Source organism: Moschus berezovskii, chromosome 4 (genome assembly GCF_049115385.1).
Source record: "Moschus berezovskii isolate FMDL1 chromosome 4, NW_MosBer_1.0, whole genome shotgun sequence".
Taxonomy (NCBI): Eukaryota; Metazoa; Chordata; class Mammalia; order Artiodactyla; family Moschidae; genus Moschus; species Moschus berezovskii.
Genome location: NC_142463.1, coordinates 89,858,669 through 89,882,101, shown reverse-complemented (window position 1 = coordinate 89,882,101; position 23,433 = coordinate 89,858,669). Strand labels below are relative to the sequence as shown.

At 45.2% G+C, this 23,433-nt stretch overlaps 1 long non-coding RNA gene across 2 annotated transcripts; it reads left to right on the top strand.

Moving 5' to 3' along the window:
• The first annotated feature begins 14,408 nt into the window (after positions 1–14,408).
• LOC148778082 (uncharacterized) lies at positions 14,409–23,122 on the top strand. Of its 2 annotated transcripts, none has more exons than XR_016037122.1 (4): positions 14,409–14,715; positions 18,568–18,778; positions 20,699–21,066; positions 22,176–23,122. It is a non-coding gene; the product is annotated as an uncharacterized LOC148778082 (long non-coding RNA). The 2 variants fall into 2 exon arrangements; XR_016037123.1 differs by lacking the exon at positions 14,409–14,715 and adding an exon at positions 15,200–15,217.
• The last annotated feature ends 311 nt before the right edge of the window (positions 23,123–23,433 follow it).

The following is a 23,433-nucleotide window of genomic DNA, read 5'->3' as shown; positions in this document are numbered from 1 at the left end:
TGAAACAAATTTACTCCAAGGAAACTAGATAGCTGTCTTAGCAGTGGAAAACCTTAAAAAACTTTTCAAGCTATTGGAGTACTTAAAAATATTTTGGATTCAATAAAACCCCAAATATGTCTCACTCTTGGAAATTTTCCCTCTTAATTTTGAAACATATGAGTAGTGTTGAAGAAATTAATCTGTACTTTCAAGTCAACCACACTTACCTCATCCAGTTGCTGTTTTAGAAGATCTGTGTATTATTCCAGGAAACTCCAGGGTCCTTATTGGAAGCTTTTAGACTTAGAAACAGGAAATCAGATTTTATCTCCAATGTAATTTTAACCTCAGTATTTAAACATTTCCAGTAGTTTTTAGGTTTCATCAAAGGGTTACTTCAGTCTCCAATCCTTTGAAGTATTACATTTGGACAAAAGTTCTTGTGTTTAAATTGTACAGAATTTGTTTGTTGATATCTCTATAAATCCTCAGTCAAAATGACTCCCAGTCAAAAAGTTGCATACATTCTCTTATCCTTGTGGAATCTGTGAGAAATTAGTCTACGAGAGATATCAAACTTTAGATCATTACAATTGCCAAGAATCATTGACTAACATTGGAGAAGGCAATGGCAAGCCACTCCAGTACTATTGCCTAGAAAATCCCATGGATGGAGGAGCCTGGTTGGCTGTAGTCCGTGGGGTCGCTAAGGGTCGGACACGACTGAGCGACTTCACTTTCACTTTTCACTTCCGCACATTGGAGAAGGAAATGGCAACCCACTCCAGTGTTCTTGCCTGGGGAATCCCAGGGACGGGGGAGCCTGGTGGGCTTCCGTCTGTGGGTCGCACTGAGTCAGACACGACTAAAGTGACTTAGCATTGACTAACATAGTATAAGATTTTGGTTACTGGTAATTCTAAGAAAACTCCTTAACAAAATTTGAAAATATGGATTTTTCTACCTGCAATAAGAGGGAAAGAATATAGATTTATTAGAAAATAAAATACTGAGTCTAAAAGTTGCAAATGACTCTTAATCCATATTAATCATTGCAATTCTTTCAGGTCTATTAAAAAGGAATTTAGGGAGCCTAAGAAGAAGGTATAATTAATGTCACCTGGTGACTTATTCAATTACAAACTATAAGGCTGCTACTGTAAACGGTTCCCATTAGCTTAGAAGGAACAGAGCTCTTCTCCTTTAAGGATGAGAGCCATTGTCAGATAAACCTCATTTCATTTTCCCCAGAAGTTATCTGCCAGCTGAGAAGATCTTAATCTGGAATCCTACTCTGTGGTTTTCTTTGAAAAGACTTTTAACGTCCAATGCTGCTTAAAAACTTTGTATTTTGAAATACATATTCTTGTCCATCTTTTCCATATTTGTCCATCTCACATCTGAGTTGTTACTAGTTGATTGAATAGGCATCTGCAATGGTTAAAGTTGCCACTAAAAAGCCAAATTCCCCTTAACTGGTTTCAGTGTATCTTGATCTGTGGGCCTTTTTAAGAATGATGCAGACCTGTTTAATAACCTAGGAGAAATGACTGTCTGCTGTAGGATACAAAACTGCCTTTCAGTAAAGGGGGATATTACATGACTAGAAGCCTGAATCCAATTGAGACATCTTTTCTAATGAAATGAGCATACGGAGATGTCTTACCATGCTCTTTCGAATCATGGTCAGTTAGAATTTAAAGTGTATCTCCCATTTCTTTTTCTAACATCACATTCCTTTGAAGATTGCCCCTTCTCCAGAAAGCTTACAACTACTGGGATTTTTAAATCACACAACTTGTAATTGTGAGTCACTGGCTGATTCATCTTACAAAGTCACTAAACCCTTCATCTTATAACACGGACTTTAATTGCTCCACTGGTAATTCAGACATGAGCTTGCAGCTGTTATATGTCACCATTGTTGTTAGTTCTTGAAAACATGTCAAGAGTTTTGTTTTGAGGTGTTAGGGTTTTTTTGTTTGTTTGTTTGTTTATGCAAGTTTAGACTGAAATAAGACATTGCCAGAAAGCAATGCTTTTAAGCAGGAATTGAATTTTCAAGTTAATATTTTAATAATTATGTCTTTATTTGGCTCAATTTCACTCAAGATTTGGTCCAACGATCATCTCTTCAAAATATCCTGAATAAATCAAATACTGAAAAAAGAATCCTAATAATGATGAGCTTTATCGAATTCTGAAAAGACTTCAAGAAAAAAAAAAAAACACTATAATCACACACTTATAAAGCAAGAGAAAGCCCCTTACAAAATGCAGCCAGGCAAAAAGTCTAACAGTTGAACATAGCTTTACCTGACTTCCTTTGTCAGAAAGGCCTCAGTAAATAAGAGGCGTTAAGCTTCCATTGGTCCCTCTCGATCTCTTTCCCTCATGAGGGCCCAGTTCTGTTATTATTGGGTAATTCTAGCTTTGTATCTGAATAGGAAATGGAAGAACCCTTTCCTCTAAACCCTCACCTTGGTTTCAAGGTGTCTTGGAAGAGCTGGCCTCAAAAATCTCACTATTTTGCTACATGCTGTTCTCCAGGTACCTGCAGCATCAGCATCGCCTAAGAGCTTGTTAGAAATGCAGAATCTCAGGTTCTACCCAAACCCATTAAATTAGAATCTGAATTTTAATAAAATCCTCAAGTGATTCACATACCCATGAAAGTCTCAAAAGCAGTACTATCAGTGAAAGAAAGTCACTCAGTCGTGTCTGACTCTGTGACCCCGTGGACTGTAGCCTACCAGACTCTTCCATCCATGGGATTTTCCAGGCAAGAGTATTGGAGTGGGGTGCCATTTCCTTCTCCAGTATTATCAGTACTACTGTATAATCTCACTGAGACATTGCACCTGTGAACTATCAGAATGGATAAACAGTATCTTCAGTTCAAATTAGACTTAAACTAGCTCATCCTGTACCTATGTAAATTTGCTTTTTTTTAGTCCAAAAGTAACTTGGCAAGGAACGAGTCTTATCACTATTGAATTCTAAGTATTGGAGATCTACTACATTTTTCTGTTTAGATTCTGCTTCTCAATGAAGTCAAACATTTCATTTCATTACAAAATGAATCCTACCAAAGCTCTCCACCAAGCCTGTCCCTCAAAGGCTGTTAATCCTTGGTAAAACCCAGGTTTGGGCTAGTCTTGGACCTTGATAAACTGGTAAAATAGTAGTTCTCATTTGTCAAGTGCCAAGAACAAGTTACAACAGCTTTATCTGGCATCGTTCTAAACCGTTACCTATTTAACTTACTGAATCTTCAAAACCACCCTAAAACATAGGTTCTATCATTATAATCCCTGTTTTAGAGATCAGGAAACTGAGGCATGAAGAGGTTAAGTAATTTATCTCTGGTCATAAAATCACAGTGTCACAGCTGGCATCTGAGACCCCTTCCAGAGCCTAGACACCTAATGCTGAGGCTGTAATACCACCGAACACCAGGTGTATGTTATCTCTGCCCCTCACAACAGCTCCACAGTGTACATAGTGTGAGAACACCAAGATCTCATAGACTAGGATGTGATGAAACCTTTGTGTTTCCCCCTGAGTTCATGCTGTCTCCCGGCTCTTCTTAACAGGCTGGCTCAGGAGTTCGGTTCCCTCTGTCAACATAACAAAGGTAAGAACACCTCACTTCATGCCTCCTCCCCTCCAGCCATATCCAACGTGTACTTTATATGTATCCAGCACAGTATATTTTCCAAGGATGGGTTTGCAGCCCTGTCAACTGTGATCTGTCATTTTTACAAGTCAAACCCTGATCCTGAACACAGACACAAATCTGTAGGACCTCCTTGCAACCTCACTGGAAAGCTAGGTTTTAGTCATCATTAGTATTCTGGTCAGACAGGAAACCTCCCTTGAAGAGTTGCAGTGGAGGGGAATGAAGCTTTGTACACTATAAATAGTGATTTTATTAAAATGTAGAAAAATTGTTGAGAAACAGAGAAGCGGTGGGGTAGGGGGTTGCCATGGCAACTCAACCATCCCTCGGTTTTCAAAGAGTGGGGAAGACCAAGGAATAGTAAATAAAGAAAAGGAAATAGAGGAAGTCTGGATGACACGCGATCGCAAATGGAATGAGAGCTCAGAAGGACGAGTTTCAAATACAGTGATGAGCTGGGAAGCAGAACTGGGCTTCACAAGGTCTTGTCCTTCCTCAAAGATTAAGGAACCTGGTGAAGGCAAACCTTCGTCATCAGCTTTGCGGCGTGGCTGGGCCATAGAGGCCACCAAACAATGTGGCTCTTGATTTTTGGATAGACAACTCTCACAAGGAGGCAGGAATTCTCCTGGCATGCTCCTAGGAATTACCCACCATGATCTCTGTGCATATTTTAATATATTGCTTCTGGGATCACTATTATTCATGCCCACCCCTCAATTTAGCATTGCTGACTGATTCTGGGCAGATCAAGAAATGTCAGGATCATTCAGAATGCTACCCACTCACACCTACTCTTTGTGACCCCGTAGACTATAGCCCACGAAAGCTCCTCTGTCCATGGAATTCTCCAGACAAGAATATTGGAGTAAGTTGCCATTTCCTTCTCCAGCGTATCTTTCTGACCCAGTGACTGAACCCGAATCTCCTGTATTGCAGGCAGATTCTTTACCATATGAACCACCAGGAAAGTTTCTATAATACCTTAGATGAATTCATATATAACAAATTAAAAATATTAAGGGAAACTAGGGTGAAAGGATAACCCTTACTCAGCATTTTACAGGACACCAAGTATACTTGCATTATCTCATTTGATACATGGGGGCAGCTTCAGCAAGCTGGGACTACCCAACCCTGCAGCAGCCCACAAAACCTGGTGTGCAACTCAGACTGAAGTAAAGTAATTAAGCTCTCCTGCATGCAAGAATTTTCCATCTCTCCTGGAGAATGGAATTAACGCTGATGGTTTACAGCATTTTCAGTGCCTTCACCACACATTGTGACAGCTTGAACAATGCTCTATCCCCATTAATTAACACTCATGCTTTTTGAAATTTGTCTGTGTCTCTGTGTGTGTGTGGTGAGAGAGAGAAAAGAGAGAAAGAGATGTGTAAGCACACACACACAGCACTTTACACTATTTCTGCTAACAGAGGAGAGTCATGCTGGAGATAAACAGAAGACTGTCCAAAAATAAGTTTAGGACTTTGTAATGCATGACATAGGCTTCCCAGGTGGCTCAATGGTAAAGAATCTGCCTGCCAAGCGGGAAACACGATTCAACCCCTGGATCAAGAAGATCCCCTGGAGAAGGAAACGGCAACCCACCACAGTATTCTTGCCTGGGAAATAACATGGACAGAGGAGTTTGGCAGGCTACAGTCCATGGGGTCACAAAGAGTCGGACACGACTTAGCGAATGAGCACAAGCACAAATTTGTGACATACATTGTAGTAGAGGCTACTAGCAGATATTTGAGATAATTTTTAAGTGAGACTGCATTTCCCTCCATACACTCTGCACAAGATAGCAATGGGAAGTTGGTTAGGAGAGAAAGCATTAGTCTCTCAGTAGTGTCAAACTCTTTGCGACCCCATGGACTATAGCCCACAAGGCTCCTCTGTCCATGGGATTTTCCAGGCAAGAATACTGGAGTTGGTTGCCATTTCCTTCTCCAGGGGATCTTCCCGACACAGGAATTGAACCGACTCGATGGGCATGAGTTTGAGTGAACACCGGGAGTTGGTGATGGATGGGGAGGCCTGGCGTGCTGTGATTCATGGGGTCACAAAGAGTCAGACACGACTGAGTGACTGAACTGAACTGAACTGAACTCCAGCATTGCAGGCAGACTCTTTACCATCTGAACTACCAGGGAAGTACAGGGTTAGGAGGGAAGCAGGCAGGAATTAAAAACTGGCCCCAGATACCAGAATCCACTGATCACCTGGCAGAACATTGAGCCATAACACATACATCTGGAGTATAGTATCAGCCTCCCCACTGGTCAGATCTCAAGCACAAGCCTCATAAGCCTTAGGCATGGCTCAAGAAAGCTGATGTGGTGGCTGAAGGGAAAAGCATTGCCAGAGAGAAACTGCCCTCCAGGCAGAGTCAGGGCCTCCTCAGACTGGAAAAACATGATGGACGAGAGGGAAGGTTCTCGGTGAGATAAAGGCACACTTGATCATCATGTTCCAGGATGCTCTTCCCGGAGAGCTGAACACTTGGGGAAGTAAGTTCAGTAAGGCCACAGACATTCAACGTGGTACATATCAGGTCTTCTTTCAGAGGATAGAACTGATGGCCTACAGTAAACGAAGATTTAGCTTTGGGACCAGGGACCAGACTTGATCACTCAGAACTTCTGTGTGGCAGAAGCTATATTACAGTGAAAAAGGACAGAGAGAGGTTCTGACAGACATCAGAAGGGGGCCGGAGAGTGCCCCACTCACTAGCCTTATCGAGGTCTTAATATACTTTTACCAAACCCACTTCCACAACATGTATCTTAAATTAACAAGATTAGAACTAACAATCGGAAGGTCTTACCTGACCCACTCCCACAACATACCCCTTAAGATAACGAGATTAATCAGAAGGTTCCTGTTAAGATACTGTGGAAATAGATGGGGAAACAGTGGAAACAGTGTCAGACTTTATTTTTCTGGGCTCCAAAATCACTGCAGATGCTGATTGCAGCCAGGAAATTAAAAGACGCTTACTCCTTGGAAGGAAAGTTATGACCAACCTAGATAGCATATTAAAAAGCAGAGACATTACTTTGCCAACCAAGGTCCGTCTAGTCAAGGCTATGGTTTTTCCCGTGGTCATGTATGGATGTGAGAGTTGGACTGTGAAGAAAACTGATCGCCGAAGAATTGATGCTTTTGAACTGTGGTGCTGGAGAAGACTCTTGAGAGTCCCTTGGACTGCAGGGAGATCCAACCAGTCCATTCTAAAGGAGATCAATCCTGGGTGTTCATTGGAAGGACTGATGCTAAAGCTGAAACTCCAATACTTTGGCCACCTCATGCGAAGAGTTGACTCACTGGAAAAGAGTCTGATGCTAGGAGGGATTGGGGGTGGGAGGAGACGGGGACGACAGAGAATGAGATGGCTGGATGGCATCACCGACTCGATGGACATGAGTTTGAGTGAACTCCGGGAGTTGGTGATGGACAGGGAGGCCTGGCGTGCTTGTGATTCATGGGGTCGCAAAGAGTCGGACACAACTGAGCGACTGAACTGAACTGAACTGAACTCCTGTTAAGAAGGAGAAACATGTCCTCAAGCAAGATACGTTTGTTATTATATAGTCATTAGCACAGAGCTTAAGGAAAAACATACTCTGGATCAAGATGAGTTGTTGTGTTGTGTAATCATTAGCTCTGGGCTTAAAGAAAATAAACTCTAATGTGACTAAGAGGAAACAAAGTAGAAAAAAATAATGCTTGTCCATTTCTCCTTCTGGAGAGCCCCAGACCCCTTTCTCCTCCTTGGGGACCCTGGACTTCTTTTCAATTTATCTAAGAATTAACTCTCTCAAAACTGAGACTCAAAGAAGGTAGACCATGAATTTGAACTGTGCACCCAATCTTTTGCTTCTCTCAATATTCCTCACATTTCTTGCAGTGGCAGTTGCAGTCGTAGGGCTGAGGGGCAGGATAGAAACTCATTAATTAGGTGGACATGGTTGCAAAGTCAAATTGAGAGAAATCTGTGGTTTTGAATTATATATTTGCAGGTTCAGCTGGGGAAGTTGATGAAGAACACCGATATTCACAACTTCAAGTTATGAAGCCATAAGCAGTGGGTTTCCTGTACTAAGTCAACCATGAAATGGTTGAAATGATCCATTTCTTTTTTTCTGTTTGCTTTCTTTAAACTTTTTATTTTGTATTAGGGTATAACTGATTAACAAACAATGTTGTGATAGTTTCAGGTAAACATCAAAGGGACTCAGCCATACATATGCATGTATCAATTCTCCCCCAAACTCCCCTCCCATCCAGGCTGCCATATAACATTGAGCAGGGTTCCATTTGCTATACAGTCGATTCTTGCTGGTTATCCGTTTTAAATACAGCAGTGTGTACATGTCCATCCCAAACTCCCTAACCATCCCTTCCCCTCCGGCAACCATAAACTAGTTCTCCCAGTCTGTGAGTCTGTTTCTGCTTTGTAAATAAGCTCATTTATATGATTAAGTGATCCATTTCTACCAGACATAAAATGCTGCTTAAAATACTCCCTAGTCTTATCATCTCCCCCTGCAAGCACACACACACACACATACACACACACACCCTCACACAATGTATTCTGTTATTTCCCAAATCTCTCCTTTCTCTTCCCTTTTGTCTTTCGTTTAGTCCCACACAGTCTTTCACTTCTTCATCAGCTGCGTTTATTAATCCAGGGCAAGTGTTTGAGCATCTGACCAGCTAAATCTCAGGGCTGCAACTGCCAAACTGCTGCCTCCAAGACTGCATTAACTAAAAGACTCCCAAGAAAAGCTCACAGTAACAATAACTAATATTTACTGAGCACCTACTTACCACGTGCAAGCCAATGGGATAATAACTCTCATGCATTCAGATTCCTCAATAACTCCTTCAGTCCCTACATCGGCAACCATTTGGGAAGTGTCACTGTCCCTACGAAAGAGGTGAGACCCTGAGCCAAAGGTGGATGCGTGACTCACAGAAACTCACAGAGTTGGTAAACAGTGGGGTTAGGGAAACATGAACAGCTTTCCTCTGCCTCCCCAACACTGAAGATATCTCTGCTGTTGTCCAAGTTATTTTCCTCAAGAATAAATGTTTCATAGTACATTGGTAGATGCCAGGGCCTGGTGGGGGAGATGGAAAGGGGCAACGGGGACCTAGTGTTTAATGAGGACAGTTTCAGTTTTGCTTGCTCAGCTGCTTCAGTTATGTCCAACTCTTTGCGACCCCACAGACTGTAGCCCACCAGGCTCCTCTATCCATGGGAGTTTACAGGCAATAATACTGGAGTGGGTTGCCCTTCTCTTCTTGAGTTTCAGTTTAGGAAACTGAAAATTCAGGAGATGGACGATGCTGAAATTTGCACAATGTGAATGTAGTTAATACGACTGAACTGTACAGTTAAAAATGGTCAGAATAGTATGTTTTATATTATGTGACTTTCACCACACAAAAAATAAACGTTTAAAAAAGAATAAATATTTCATATTAAAATGTTTTAACTGAATTAGCATTCAGTTCATAATCAAGCTATTCTGTCTTGTGTCATGTTTACTCGGTGGTAGTTAACATATGCCCTCTCTCCATTTCTGCAACTAACATCCACTAACAGGAACTTCTTAATATTTTGGCATCCGGCAACCACTTGGCATCTTGCTCTGGTTCTCTTCTCTGATCGTAACTTTGCATGTTGGGAAGGTAGGCAGGACTAAATGGGCCAGCAGCTCATCTCTTCCTTCAGTTCCATGAAGGCTCTCGAGTTTCCTCTCTGACCTGCCTCCTCTCCAGACTATCCTCTCATTCTCCTCGCTTTCCCTCATTCTTCAGTCTCTTTTTCCTTCAATAACCAAAAACTACTTAGACCCTCAATAGTGCACTGTCCCAGAACCCCACGCAGATTGTGCTCAAGGGTCACCACAGCTTTCAGGTAGCTTTCTCTCAAGGTCTTGCCCTCCTGATGTCTCCATCTTTTGGCTTCCACAACACTGAACTGCCTTGCTTCCCTCGATACTAATCATTCCTTTTATCTTCCTCATGGGTCCTTTTCATCAGCCTTTCCCTTCAGTGCTATATCTTCAAGGTTCAGCCCTCAGTCCTCTTTTCTTCTCTTCCAATCCCTTCCTGGGTCATCAAATTTATTCCATGGGTTTACTCTCTTTGGACTAACTCCCTAATCCATATCTCTATCCTTAGCCTCACTCTTAAGCTCCTCCACTTGCAACAGTCTGCCAGGAGCAGCACCTGGAATGGTTCATTGGCACTTCCAATCCCACCTGTCCAGGTAAAGCATTCACCATCTCTCACCGAATCAGCCCCTTCTGTCCTCCTTATTTCTAGGAAATACCACCTTCAGTCACCCAGCTAGAAAAATGTGTTGTAATCTCAGATTTCTCCATCTTCCTCACCCATGGTATTCTGCTAGTTTTAAAGTATAAAGATTTTCCTTCCATCTCTCTCATTACTAGTCTATTCAAAAACCCTCAGGGGTCCTCTGCTGCCTGTTGATGAGGAGCCGGCTCTCACACTATCCATGCATTTCATCTCTCCATTGGTAGCCCAAACCAACCCTTCTTACCATAGTTTGCTCCCACCACACTAGCCACTACCATCTTCTCAAACACATCCCAAGCCTTCCTGCCTCCCTGTTCTGACGCCTGCTGTTCCTGATACCTGCAACACCCCTTCCAGCACACGTGAGGTCTTTCCCAACTCCCTTCAGTTCAGTTCAATTCAGTTGCTCAGTCGTGTCCGACTCTGCAACCCCATGAACCACAGCACGCCAGGCCTCCCTGTCCATCACCAGCTCCCAGAGTTCACGCAAACTCATGTCCATCGAGTCAGTGATGCCATCCAGCCATCTCATTCTCTGTCATCCCCTTCTCCTCCTGCCCCCAATCCCTCCCAGCATCAGAGTCTCTTCCAGTGAGTCAACTCTTCACATGATGTGGCCAAAGAATTGGAGTTTCAGCCTCAACATCAGTCCTTCCAATGAACACTCAGGACTAATCTCCTTTAGGATAGACTGGTTGGATCTCCTTGCAGTCCAAAGGACTCTCAAGAGTCTTCTCCAGCACCACAGTTCAAAAGCATCAATTCTTCAGGGCTCAGCTTTCTTTATAGTCCAACTCTCACATCCATACATGACCACGGGAAAAACCATAGCCTTGACTAGATGGACCTTTGCTAACAAAGTAATGTCTCTGCTTTTTAATATGCTGTCTAAGTTGGTCATAACTTTCCTGCCAAGGAGTAAGCGTCTTTTACTTTCCTGGCTGCAATCACCATCTGCAGTGATTTTGAAGCCCAGAAAAATAAAGTCAGCCACGTTTTCCACTGTTTCCCCATCTATTTGCCATGAAGTGATGGGACTGGATGGCATGATCTTAGTTTTCTGAATGTTGCGCTTTAAGCCAACTTTTTCATTCTCCTCTTTTACTTGCATCAAGAGGCTCTTTAGTTCTTCTTCACTTTCTGCCATAAAGGTGGTGTCATCTGCATATCTAAGGTATTGATATTTCTCCCAGCAATCTTGATTCCAACCCCCTTCAGTTCAGTTCAGTTCAGTTCAGCCGCTCAGTCGTGTCTGACTCTCCGTGACCCCATGAATCACAACAGGCCAGGCCTCCCTGTCCATCACCAACTCCCGGAGTTCACTCAAACTCATATCCACAGAGTCGGTGATGCCATCCAGCCATCTCATTCTCTGTCGTCCCCTACTCCTCCCGCCCCCAACCTTTCCCAGCATCAGAGTCTTTTCCAGTGAGTCAACTCGTCGCATGAGGTGGCCAAAGTAGCAGAGACATTACTTTGCCAACACAGGTCTGTCTAGTCAAGGCTATGGTTTTTCCCGTGGTCATGTATGGATGTGAGAGTTGGACTGTGAAGAAAGCTGATTGCTGAAGAATTGATGCTTTTGGTGTTGGAGAAGACTCTTGAGAGTCCCATGGACTGCAAGGAGATCCAACCAGTCCATTCTAAAGGAGATCAATCCTGGGTGTTCCAACCCCCTTACTGACAACTTAATGAGGCTTCTTAAATTTTTGAGGTATCTATCATGTTCTCCTCTTTGTTTTTCCCCTTCATGGATCACAGCCTTGTTGTGGTGAGGAGACTTGGGCAACTTAGTGAAGCTATGAGCCATGCTGTGCAGGGCCACCCGAGATGGATGGGTCACAGTGAAGAATTCTGACAAAATGTGGTCCACTGGAGAAGGAAATGGCAACCCACTCCAGTATTCTTGCCTGGATAACCCCATGGACAGAGACATCACATCGCATACAAATGTCTGTACAGCCAAAGCTATGGTTTTTCCAGTAGTCGTATACCGATGTGAGAGTTGGATTGTAAAGAAGGCTGAGTGCTGAAAAATTGATGCTTTCAAATTGTGGTGCTGGAGAAGACTTTTGAGAGTCCCTTGGACAGCAGGGAGATCAAACCAGTCAATCCTAAAGGAAATCAACCCTGAATATTCCTGAATATTCACTGGAAGGACTGAAGCTGAAGCTGAAGCTCCAATACTTTGGCCACCTGACTTAAAGAGCCAACTTATTGGAAAAGACTCTGATGCTGGGAAAGATTGAAGGCAAAAGGAGAAGGGAACAGCAGAGGATGAGGTGGTTAGCTATCCTCTGCCAGCAGTGAGATCTTTGGAATAATGGTCATAGCTTCTGAGCACTGCCACATATTTGTTTAACTTGTTTAAACCTCTCAGCAACCCTGCAAAGTTGGCATGGTAATTGCTGTTTCACAGATGGGGAAACTGAAACACAGACAGGTTCAATGGTATGTTTAAGTTCACAAAGCTAGACTGGAGGCACCTGGATTCTCACCCCCAAACCTCTGGTTCCAAAGCCCATGCTCTGACCACAATGGTGTAATGAAATGCAGATTCTAAATGGTGACAGTTTACTCCTAGGTTTTAATGGCCAAAATAGCAAAACCACATCCTGGGCTGATCTTCACAGGTACGACCTGACATGCACAGATGTGTATTTGATTGTGATTGTGATTTTGAGTGTATGAGCCACGCAATGGGGGAGCCGGGTTGCATTCTTCAGTTTAGCTGGTGTTTGTATATCTGCTATTTCTTTCCCAACACAGGCTTCCAGAGAGGAGGCAGTACGCCCCATGATTTATTTCTGCCTCTGGAGTCTAATCTAGGGCTTATCATACAGTAGATGACCCACAATTTTAGAACTGAATTGTATTTTCATGTGTAAAGTCAGTTCTCAAGCTACACACCTCCTTTAAAGCTTCTGTTGTTTGCCCCGACTTCTCCCAGCCTCCTGATGCACACCTACTCTCTCACAGAACAGGTGCAGTTCAGTAGAATGTAAGCAAATCAGCTATGAATGTCAAAACAGGATTTAATCAATTATTAATTTGGGAGAACCAGGAGAACAAAAAGTAAATACCCCAATGAGGTCATGCTATGAAAAATGTGAAAGTCTCTTAGACCTAATATTTAATTTAGACTTACTGTCTGAGTTACTTCCCAACTTCCCAGATGCAAGCCAGAGGCCATCAGACAAGACTTGTGATGATACTCAGCAGCCATAGAGGCCCAATGCAAAGGCCAAAGAGGAACCACTCCCTTGGGACAAGTGCCCAGAGGGCAGAGGCTGAAAAGCTTCTCCAAAGAGACCAATTAGCTCAAGTGTAGGAACCAAACAGCCTGAGCCCTGACATCTGGATAAGTCAGCCTGCCAAGTCAGGGCTTGGTCTGATGATTCTGTAGGAGGTTGGGCTCTGAACCAGCAGCAGCATCAGACTCTTACTGCTCCATTCTCCCCAGACCAGCCAGAAGGGAGATACAAGCATGGAAACATTACCTAGGGCTGAGGTGAGAAGACTGAGGCTGTAACAGTGTTTAGGTGTCAGGGCCACGGGGAATGCCAAAGGGGAGAGGGAATGGAGGATGGAGGCGTGGAAAGGCAGTGAGGGAAGCAAATTCAGAGCACGAATTTCCCGGCTTACTCAATTCACTTCACTTCCCCTGCTAGTTCTTCGCACCCATGTCATCTTAGCCACTGTCCCTGATCCCAAAAAACTGCCTTCCTATAGCCTCCCAATGATTTCTCCCTCTCTCCCATGCTTCTGCTCAGGGACCTTCTTCCCTCGTTCTTCTGTGCTCACAGCCTCTAGACTCAGTTTCCTCTCCTCTGATCCCTCTCTGAGAAGACTGGGTCCACTCCTTGCTCAGCATCCCAAATCCATAAAGCAGACTCAGCTCCCAGAGCCAGCAAATCCATGGAGGTGGATACAGAATGGAATCTCTTAGTTACTTAATGATGCTCCAACAGGGGATTTCTCAGAGCCCAGTGGGAACCAGTTACCAAAGTGTCTCTTATCAAGATGGGTCCAGACCATCCACACCAACCAGACCCCACCTGGGACACAGTGGTGGGGGGGTGGGGGGTGGTGTGGGGAGAATCAAGGTTCAGGCATGTCCTAATGTACCAATGCTCTATCATGGAGTTGAGGGATGGTGATGGGTCCACCTACCTGCAGAGCTCGCTGATGAGCTGTTACCCAGGGAGGAAGTGCTGCCAGTGAGCACAGAGCAACTCTGCAACAGAAAAGGAAGTGGCAGGGAGACACTCCCACCTGCCAGTTGGGGCTGGAACCCCTGCCTCACTGAGCACACTACAGCCTCCCAAGTGGGTGCAAGTTACTTTAAGTGACACATTCTTTCCTACTCCTCACATTTTTCCCCAGATCAAATCTGATATCAGTGAGCATCCAGGACAGCCCTAAACCAACACCATTGACTTGGTCATTGGGAAAAGTTCAAGAAGAACTGGTGCATGGCCCATTCATTTCAGAGATTCTTGGGTGGTGTGGCACGGGGCGGGGCTCTCCATCCTCTGCAGTCCCTGGCTTCTGCAAGGCTGGTGTTGGTGATGGAGTCCCCAAATCTTTGTGAGACTGCCCCCCTCCACTGGTGGACAGTTCCCAAGCATCTCCGAGTTGGTGAGCTCTAGCTGTGTGCCACACTCTGGGCCAGCTGCTTTCCAGGAGTTCTCTAACTCTCCCAGGTAAGTACTGTTATGATTTCCAGATTCAGATAATGAAGTTCTGGCTTACAGAAGAAGATTTCCTTGTCTAAGATCACGATTGCTCAAAAGTGGCCAGACCAAGACTCACACTCTGAGTTCTTAACTAGAACAGGCTTGTGAACTATCATCCCTGCCTGGAGATCAGTGAAATTACACAGGAGGAAAGGTGAAGGGAGGTGGGACCTGTGATGGTCTGGGGTGTATTTACCTTATTCGGAGGAGGCAGCTGCCACCCAAGTTCCATTTCTCGTTCCATGAGAGAATATGAACCTAGGTGATCAGATCTTCAGATCTGAGGTTATAAGGATAGATTTATAAACATAACCTCCCAATTGCATTTGGTTATTGACACAATTTTTTTTAAATTGCAGTGCCGGCCAACACTGAAAAGTCTCATAACCACATCTGATGGTGCTCACTGTAATGCTATTCTAAAGCCCAGGGTCTTGGCCAGTGGGATTTGCTGTCTTCAAATGATCATGTAGGTCTAGCTCTGGTGAATTAGAATTTTTCTTCTTGTTATTTCATCTGTGGCCTCAGTTCTGACATCAGGAGCAGCAGGGATTCCAAATCACTCTTCTCCTATCCTCTTCACTAGACTAAATACCCCAACCCTTTTAAGCATCCTCTTTTGGTTGGTTGGCAGGACCTTTGCCATGCTGACCCCAAACTCACTCCTGCCCACTCTGATGACTCCCTAAATCCACTGCTTGGAACTGAGCCCTACCTTCCCTGAATGGTCTTTGCCATGGAGAACAAGGCCGGCTCTCTTTACTACAAAGATTCATCCAAGAATGGAACCCAAAGTCACTTGACTTCTTTGGCGGTTGACAATTCACCTCACGTTTAGTGAAAGGTTCCTAGCCCCTCTCCCCAGTGTCCATTGTCTCCCTTGTGTCACCCCCAGCCACCAGCCCTTCACCAGATGGCCCTGAACAATCACTTGAGTCCTACAGGGACTGCCCCGGGGTTAGCCCTCTAACACCCATGGCTGTGAAACCCACGCTTGGCTAAACTTCCCTTGAGAGAAGAGAGCCCTTGCCACCAATAATCCAACTCGCTGAGTTGTGAAACAAACCCCACCCCCCTCCATGCCTCTGTCCCAGTGTTTGGGGGACTTTTCTATGACTCATTACGTTCAAAGATTCTCCCCATTGCCTGATACTCATTGTCCAAACATACCACGCGCAGACTAAAAGCCTGGCTGGAGTCACCATGGGTCAGAAGCCAAAGGGATGAGTCAAAGGTGAAAACTCAGAGGGTCAGAGGGAACAAACCGTCCATACTTGACAAACGTGGGCTTCACCATCTGCTGCAATGAGGGGCCTCTTTTGGTTCCAGTCCTACCTGCCAACTTCCCTTGTGAAAGGGGGAAATGTAGATCTGATGAGCCGAGCTGGAAACTGAGAAAAGCAAAGCAGCCCATTTTCTGCTCTCACTCTGCCTCCTGGTTCTTCCCCATGACCACTGGGGCTGGGACTGAGCCGAGCAGCTGGATTCTCCCCTGAGCAGACTCACAGATGTCGTATGTCTGGCACAGACTCTCAGAAAGGTCCCAGCTGGGGAGGTTTCCTGGTGGCCAAGTGATTCCTCACAGCTGCTAGCCCAGCGACAAGGGATTCCAGCTGGTGCAGCAGGGTGACAAAATACAGATCTGGGCTTTGTCCTTTGGCTATGGAACCTGTCTTCCCCAGTCACTAGACTCAGGATGTAATTTATCAGCAAGGTGACTATGGGGAACCTGATCCCTCAGCCCATCAAACCACTTTAATAAAAGCAGATTTCTGAGATAGCATCACAAACACCACCAAAGAGTATCAGCTTTTCACTGAGCAGAGAGGTCCTGAAGCTGCCCGTGCACCCCGCAAGTGCTTAGGCATACCCACGGCTGGGGATTGCATATGGGGACACAGTACCACGACGTGACTTACGGCACAATGGCATCAGGCTCGTGCAGCGTCAGCATTAGGAAAGACCAGGGATTCTAATGGTGTTAGTAGCTGAACCCTCAGTCCAAACACAATCCTATGCAGAACCAAGGTCCAAGAGCTGCCACTCAGGCGGAAACCCGGGCAGAGCCAGAACCATGCCAACTCAGACTCTCCCAACCTCTATCCGCGGGGTCCCTTAGCCTCTTCTGCCGAGTCCTGGGCTCCACCTGACACAGCTGACAACCCACCACACTGGTTCAATCCCTCACTGTTCAGAGGAGGAAACAGGCCCAGAGCATGTGTCGTGCATTTTCCAAGGTCACATGGTGAATACATAGTACAGACTCAGCAGAATAAAAGGACTTGTAAACTGAGCCTTCAGTGAACCAAAACATCTGTACAAATGGTAGCTCCCGCAGGTAAGAAGAGTAAGAGAATCTGCACACAAGATGAATTTTAATTTTGCTTTTGCCATTTTGCAGCTGCCTATACTCAGACCAGCCCTCCATCTCAACTGACTTAAGACTGGGGCTAGGTCCAGCAGTTTCTTGAGGCCTCTCCTGGTCAAACTTCAGCATCTAGAAAATGACAAGGACTCAGAAGAACAGAACTGCCAGTGGGCGGAGAACAGGGTTCCAGACAAAAGGGTGTGCCCAGGAGGCAGGTTGCTGTGGCTTGGCAACCCCGACCCCCCACCCCCACCCCGGACGGTTCAGCATTTCTCTTGCAGTTCTTAGTCACCGTGGCTGTCGTCAGGTCATAGACTGGCGCTCTGCTCTGGTTGCAGGAGTGGAGAATGAAGAAAAAGCAGAGGACAGGAGGAAGGAGGAGGCAGAACCCTGGGAGGGGATGCAGCCCCCCAGGGCCTCCACCTGCAACCAGGTTCTGCTCATCCTTCTGTCACCCCACGTCTGCGCCTCTCCTGTCTCCCATAGCTCCCCCTGCACCTGGACCCTCACCTGCCTGATGATGCTCCTGCACTCCTCACCCTAGGGACACCCCGTCACTTCTGACGGCACTTAGTTGCTGCCCTTTCAAATGGTGAAGGCTAGTGTTCCCCACGCCCCTGTCCCTAGAGTCATGGCCCGCAGCCCTCCTGTTACAACCCTGTTCTTGGGAGGCTCCTGGACCTAGTGCAGCACCAGATTCCCTTGCTTTTTGACCATCTGTCAACAATCTGTCCCTCCCCAGTCCTCGCGAGCCTTGGCTCCTGCCCCGCAGGCTTCCCCTCGAGTCTAGGCGTCACCCTGACGTTCAGGCTCCTGGGCATCATCATTGCTCACTGACCTCCTTCTTTCTTCCTTCAGCCTATCCGTGACTATGAAGGGTTCTTAAGGGTACAGACTTGGAGAAGGGCATGGCAACACACTCCAGTATTTTTGCCTGGAGAATCCCATGGACAGAGGAGCCCGGCGCACTACAGTCCTTAGGGTCGCAAAGAGTCGGACACGACTGAAGCAAGTTAACCTGTACACAAGGGTACAGACTAGGCAGAGAGAAGGGACTTGTTTTTCTTTTAAGAGAGAGACCCATTCTTGCCCTCCCTTGCTAGGGGACAGGAAACGCCTGAAGATTGCTGATAAAGCATTATGTAAACAGGTCAACCCAAACCTGAAACCCAGAGAGTAGTTACCAAGAAAGGAAGTGCTGATGGAGCACACAGAAGGGTAAACCATCATCCGGTGTCAGTCTGGAAGATTTCCTAAAAGTAAACCTACAGCTCAGTTTCCAAGGAGGTGGGAGAAAAGTGGGACAACAAATACGAGCATGGATATTATTTGCCCACTCCAGTACTCTTCCCTGGAGAATTCCATGGACAGAGAAGCCTGGCAGGCTACAGTCCATGGATTGCAGAATCAGATATGAACACGACTGAGTGACTAACTTTTTTCGTTTTCAGACAAAGAATGATGTGAGCAAAGGCCGGGAGGATGGAAGCTGAATCTCAGGTCATGTTGAGGCATATAAGATACGAGAAAGTGAGCTTTGATGGAGGCACCCCTTAAAAGCCAAACAGGCCATTCTGAGTCTTCACAAAAGCAAGGGATCTGTGAGGGAACGGAGGTGAAAGGAAGGTGCTCTGAGAAGGATTCTGACCAAGGACACTGCAGGTATGTGGTGACCCCAGGATGAGGGGCTAGACTCTGGGCGTTGGAAGTGGAAAGGGAGGGACCAGTCCCAAAGCATTAACTATAATTCCAACCAGCATATCAAGGCCAGAGGGGCAGAGGTTGGGTCCCCTTCTTCTCAGACAGAGATCCTCCCCGGAGCTTTGACAGTGCCTGGCCTGCCATAGGCCCAGCTGTCCGTGGGCTTTGTGCTGCCATCTGGTGGTGGTGGAACGGAAGGCCAGTCTGAGTGATTCCAAGCCTTGGAATTCGAGGTGCGGCCAGGGAGGGTGTTGTGATTAGCTGCTAGAGTTTGCTGAGGCTTTTAGGGAGAAGTGGTGACACTGGGGTCCTCAAATCTAGTTTTTCTAAAAGGGGCAGTTTCCTTGCCCTTTTTTCATCCCTTGTATGGCCACCATTTAGCACAGGGTTAGGCACAGAGTACGACGAGATGACTCACTGGAAAAGACTCTGATGCTGGGGGCGGGAGGAAACGGGGACGACGGAGAATGAGATGGCTGGATGGCATCACCGACTCGATGGACATGAGTTTGAGTGAACTCCGGGAGTTGGTGATGGACAGGGAGGCCTGGCATGCTGTGATTCATGGAGTCGCGGAGAGTCGGACACGACTGAGCTACTGAACTGAACTGAGGCGCTTAGTATTTATTGTTTTTTCCAACAAAAATAATTCATTAACAATTGTTGGAGGCCTACGATGCAGCAGGTGCTTATTTATATTATCTAGGTTATATCTCATAACAACCCTGAGGTGGAAAATAGTATGATTTTTTTTTAATGGAAGAGGGAACTGAAACAGCAATTCACTGAATCATTCGGTGAGTATTTGCTGAGCATTCACCGTGTGTCATAGGGTGCTAGACGCTGGGGATGGGGAGGGGAAGGCCAGGAGTGGGAACTCTTCTAGAGTTAACCCCTGTGAGGAGAAGAGAGGGGTGATGCAAATAACTCCATAGTAGTTAATGGATTTTAATTGTGATGAATACCCTAAAAGTATTCATTCAGGAGGAAAAGTACAGAGTACTTACAGATGTTATTGTGTGCTCCGTGCTCAGTCGTGTCCGATCCTTGCAACCCCATGGACTGTAGCCCACCAGGCTTCTCTGTCCATGGAATTTTCCAGGTAAGAATATCAGAGTGGATTGCCATTTCCTTCTCCAGGGGATCTTAACTTTTAAGTCCTTCTGATTAAAAACATTTGACTCTCCCAGCCTGACTAACTTACCACCACATCACACAGATGTATACTCTTTTCTCTTTTCTTTCCTTTAGCTTTTACTTCCCTACTTTTGTTTCTGTCTCTTCATGGGATCTATTCTCTTTTCTCTCTTCCTGATCAATTACTCTTCTCTGCCAACGCAATAACTTTCTGTGTGTCATTATCGGCATCTGGTGAATACATGCTTACATAAACGAATGAGTGAATCACTGAATGAATGAATTCACGGACGCATTTATGTCACAAACATAAGTCACTTATTCACCGTGGTCCAGATAGTGTGCTTATGAGACACAGTTCCTGTTCTCACGGTACTCATGGGAAGGGCGAAACATGGCAACAAATACTCGAATGTTGAATGAGCACACAGGGAAAGAGAACAGTTGTGCTGAGCAGAGGCACCGAATGATGCCTACTGCTCAGGGTGATCTGCAAACATCAGCAGCATCTGGACAGATCATGACCATCACACCAGTTCTTTGACTGTTTAATAAATGTCCTCTGATGGGTTCATGGGGTCGGGGAGAGTCGGACACAACTGAGCGACCGAACTGAACTGAACTGAACTGATGGGACCTCTATTTATGCTGTCTTGTTAAATTTAATTTTCTGCTTTACTGAGACTTACTCAATTTCAATAACAAAAATGCATTTCCCAAATAGGTAATTCTAAAACTTATCAGCCCTTAGGATCACCTGAGGATCTTTTAAAATCTCTGATGTCAAGCTTCTCATCCCAGACGCTTTGATTTAATTGATCTGAAATGTGACCTGGATACCAGGAACCTTAAAAATCTCCCTCAGGAGGCTGACTCTGAGAACCACTCTTGAAGATCCTCAAGGATCTGGCTTGGAAGGAGCATGGAGCTAAATGCAAGTTTGAGGAGAGCATGGGAGGTCCTGCAGCCAGAGACTCGCTCCTGAGTCTGAAGGGCAAGACCATGACCTTCAAGCAACCCTTGCTGAGCCCTAAGTCTATCAATGGTGTGTGAAGTTGCGTCCACTCACCCAGCAATCATCTGGCACTCACTTGTGCCTCCATTGAGCACAGGTCAGCTAATCTGTGGTCTCAAGGATCTGGTTAGGGAGATGGGTCTAAAACATTCAAGAGAATCTTGTGTGATTGACAATAAGATGTGGGAGGCCCAGGGAATGAAAAAAGCACTCCAGTGGGACATCTTATCTGGCCTCCTTCCCCCTTTCAAGTCCTCTCCTCTTATGCAGCCCTCCACAAAGAGAACTAGACCAACAGAAACCCATGGGGCACCCATTATATGCCAGGCACAAGGGGCCAGGCACTGGGTGGAGCCCCTTAAGGTAGTGCAGAGATGAGTGAGACGGAGCTCTGCTCTCAAAGGGTTCACAGATTCAGGGGGATGAAGTCTTTCTCTCTCATTTTTCTCATACAAAACAGTGTGGGGTGAGCCCTGTCTCCGAGTAGAAACCAGTGCTGTAGGAATACTGAGGATGGTCAAGTCAGCCCTCACGCAGCAAACCTTAACAGATGGTGGGATTCAGAAGGTGAACATGGAGGATGGGGAAAGCATTTTCTCCTCCCCTATTTTGCTAGACTCTTCTCCTATTCTCTCTTTTCTTCAAAGCCCATGGATCAAATCTGAGATGCCAGCTCCCACTCAGGACATGCCCATTGTGGAGAACAGAGCTGCCGATTGCCCCTTGGTCTTTGTGTGGCCCATACAGATTAACACTGTGGCTGCACACTCCCTTCCCCTTTTCAGGGTGCGTGTGCAACCTGGGGTCAGTTAAGAGTCCCTTCAACCATCACCATCACCTCCAAACAGTAAGGTTCTGTTGGTTAAGGCACTTGGGAACTGATAGTGAATTTTTCATCTCATTTCAGTCATCCTTGTACTGAATTCAAGAAAAGGGGTAACTCAGTATTGCTCAAGAGCCATCCTTCTAAATACAAATGTTTGCCCTAAGGCATTGCACGACTTTCTGTACCCTCTTTCCCCATTCCTGTCCTTGTTATTCACTTCCTGTTCACCTCACAGGAGTTTCTGCCTCTCTCATTTCCTCTCCACCCCAAGCCTGGCACTAACATTTTATATAATTAAATGAGTCTTTAGATGTCCCCAGTTTTGTCTTCATTTTCTTCTCTCACCATTTTTCTTTTCTTTCCCTACTCTCCTTTTTCAGATTTAATGAATCATTAAACACTTAATTGAGCATCTACTAAGTGCTGGCTTCAGTCATGGACTATAGAGGAACCCAGGAGCTAGTCCTTGTCCTGAAGGCCTTAGAATCTAACAGATGAGATAAGGACAAGCATAAGCAGATCAAGATAGCATGGCATTTAAAAGGAGTGAAATAATGCCGTTTGCAGCAACATGGAATGACCTAGAGACTGTCACACTGGATGAAGTAACTCAGACAGAGGAGGAGAAACACCATACGCTATCCATTGCATGCAGAGTCTAAAAGTAAATGACGCACGTGAACTTCTTACAAACTCTGACTCACAGACTCAGAGGACAAACTTATGATTTTCGGGGTTGGTGAAGGATGGAAGGAAGGGATAGTTAGGGAATTTGAGATCGACATATACATACTGCTATGTTCAAAATGAATAACCAACAAGGTCCTACTATATAGCACATGAAACTCTGCTCAGTGTGATGTGGCAGCCTGGATGGGAGGGGAGTTTTGGGAGAATGTATACATGTATATGTATGGCTCAGTCCCTTCCTGTTCACCTGAAACTAGCACAACATTGTTAAAAGACTATACTCCAATATAAAATAAAAAGTTAAAAAAAAAAAAACATGGCTTGAGTCAGCAAACTCTTGTTGATATAAACAGGAAGTTTAGGTGGTTAGGACTTCCCATTTCAAGGGAAGGAGACTTTAACATGGGCCAGTAGATGGAATATGGAACTACAGGGTCTTTGTGACTGGCCATTAACTGAACACCTACCATGTGCCAAGCACTGTGCTTTCTTCCAGGTCTCATTTAATCCTTAACAACTCCTTGAAGTAGTTTTTATTATTCATGTTTTACTGATAATTAAATTAAAGTTTCTGTAGGTTACATAACTTTCCAAAGTCACAGAGCCAGGAAAGAGCTGAGCTGGGAGTCTCGCCCAGGCCTGTGCGAGCCCAAACATCAAGGTTTGGGTCAAGGGCTGCACCACCTTCGGAGTCAGTTTCCTATGTGTGAAATAGGGACAGCAATTTCTCCTTCACACGGCTGGTGGGAATAGTAAATGGGATGTAGTAAAGAACTGACTGAAAATGTACCCAATAAACAGTAGCCGTTTCCACCATCTTCATCACCGTCCTTGTAATAGTCTTATTATTTAAGCTTCGCAGGGGAAGCAGACAGCAAGTGATGGATTTTTTTCATGTGGAAAGGATTAGCATTCCATCCAAGTAGGTGAAAAGAACAAAGACACAGG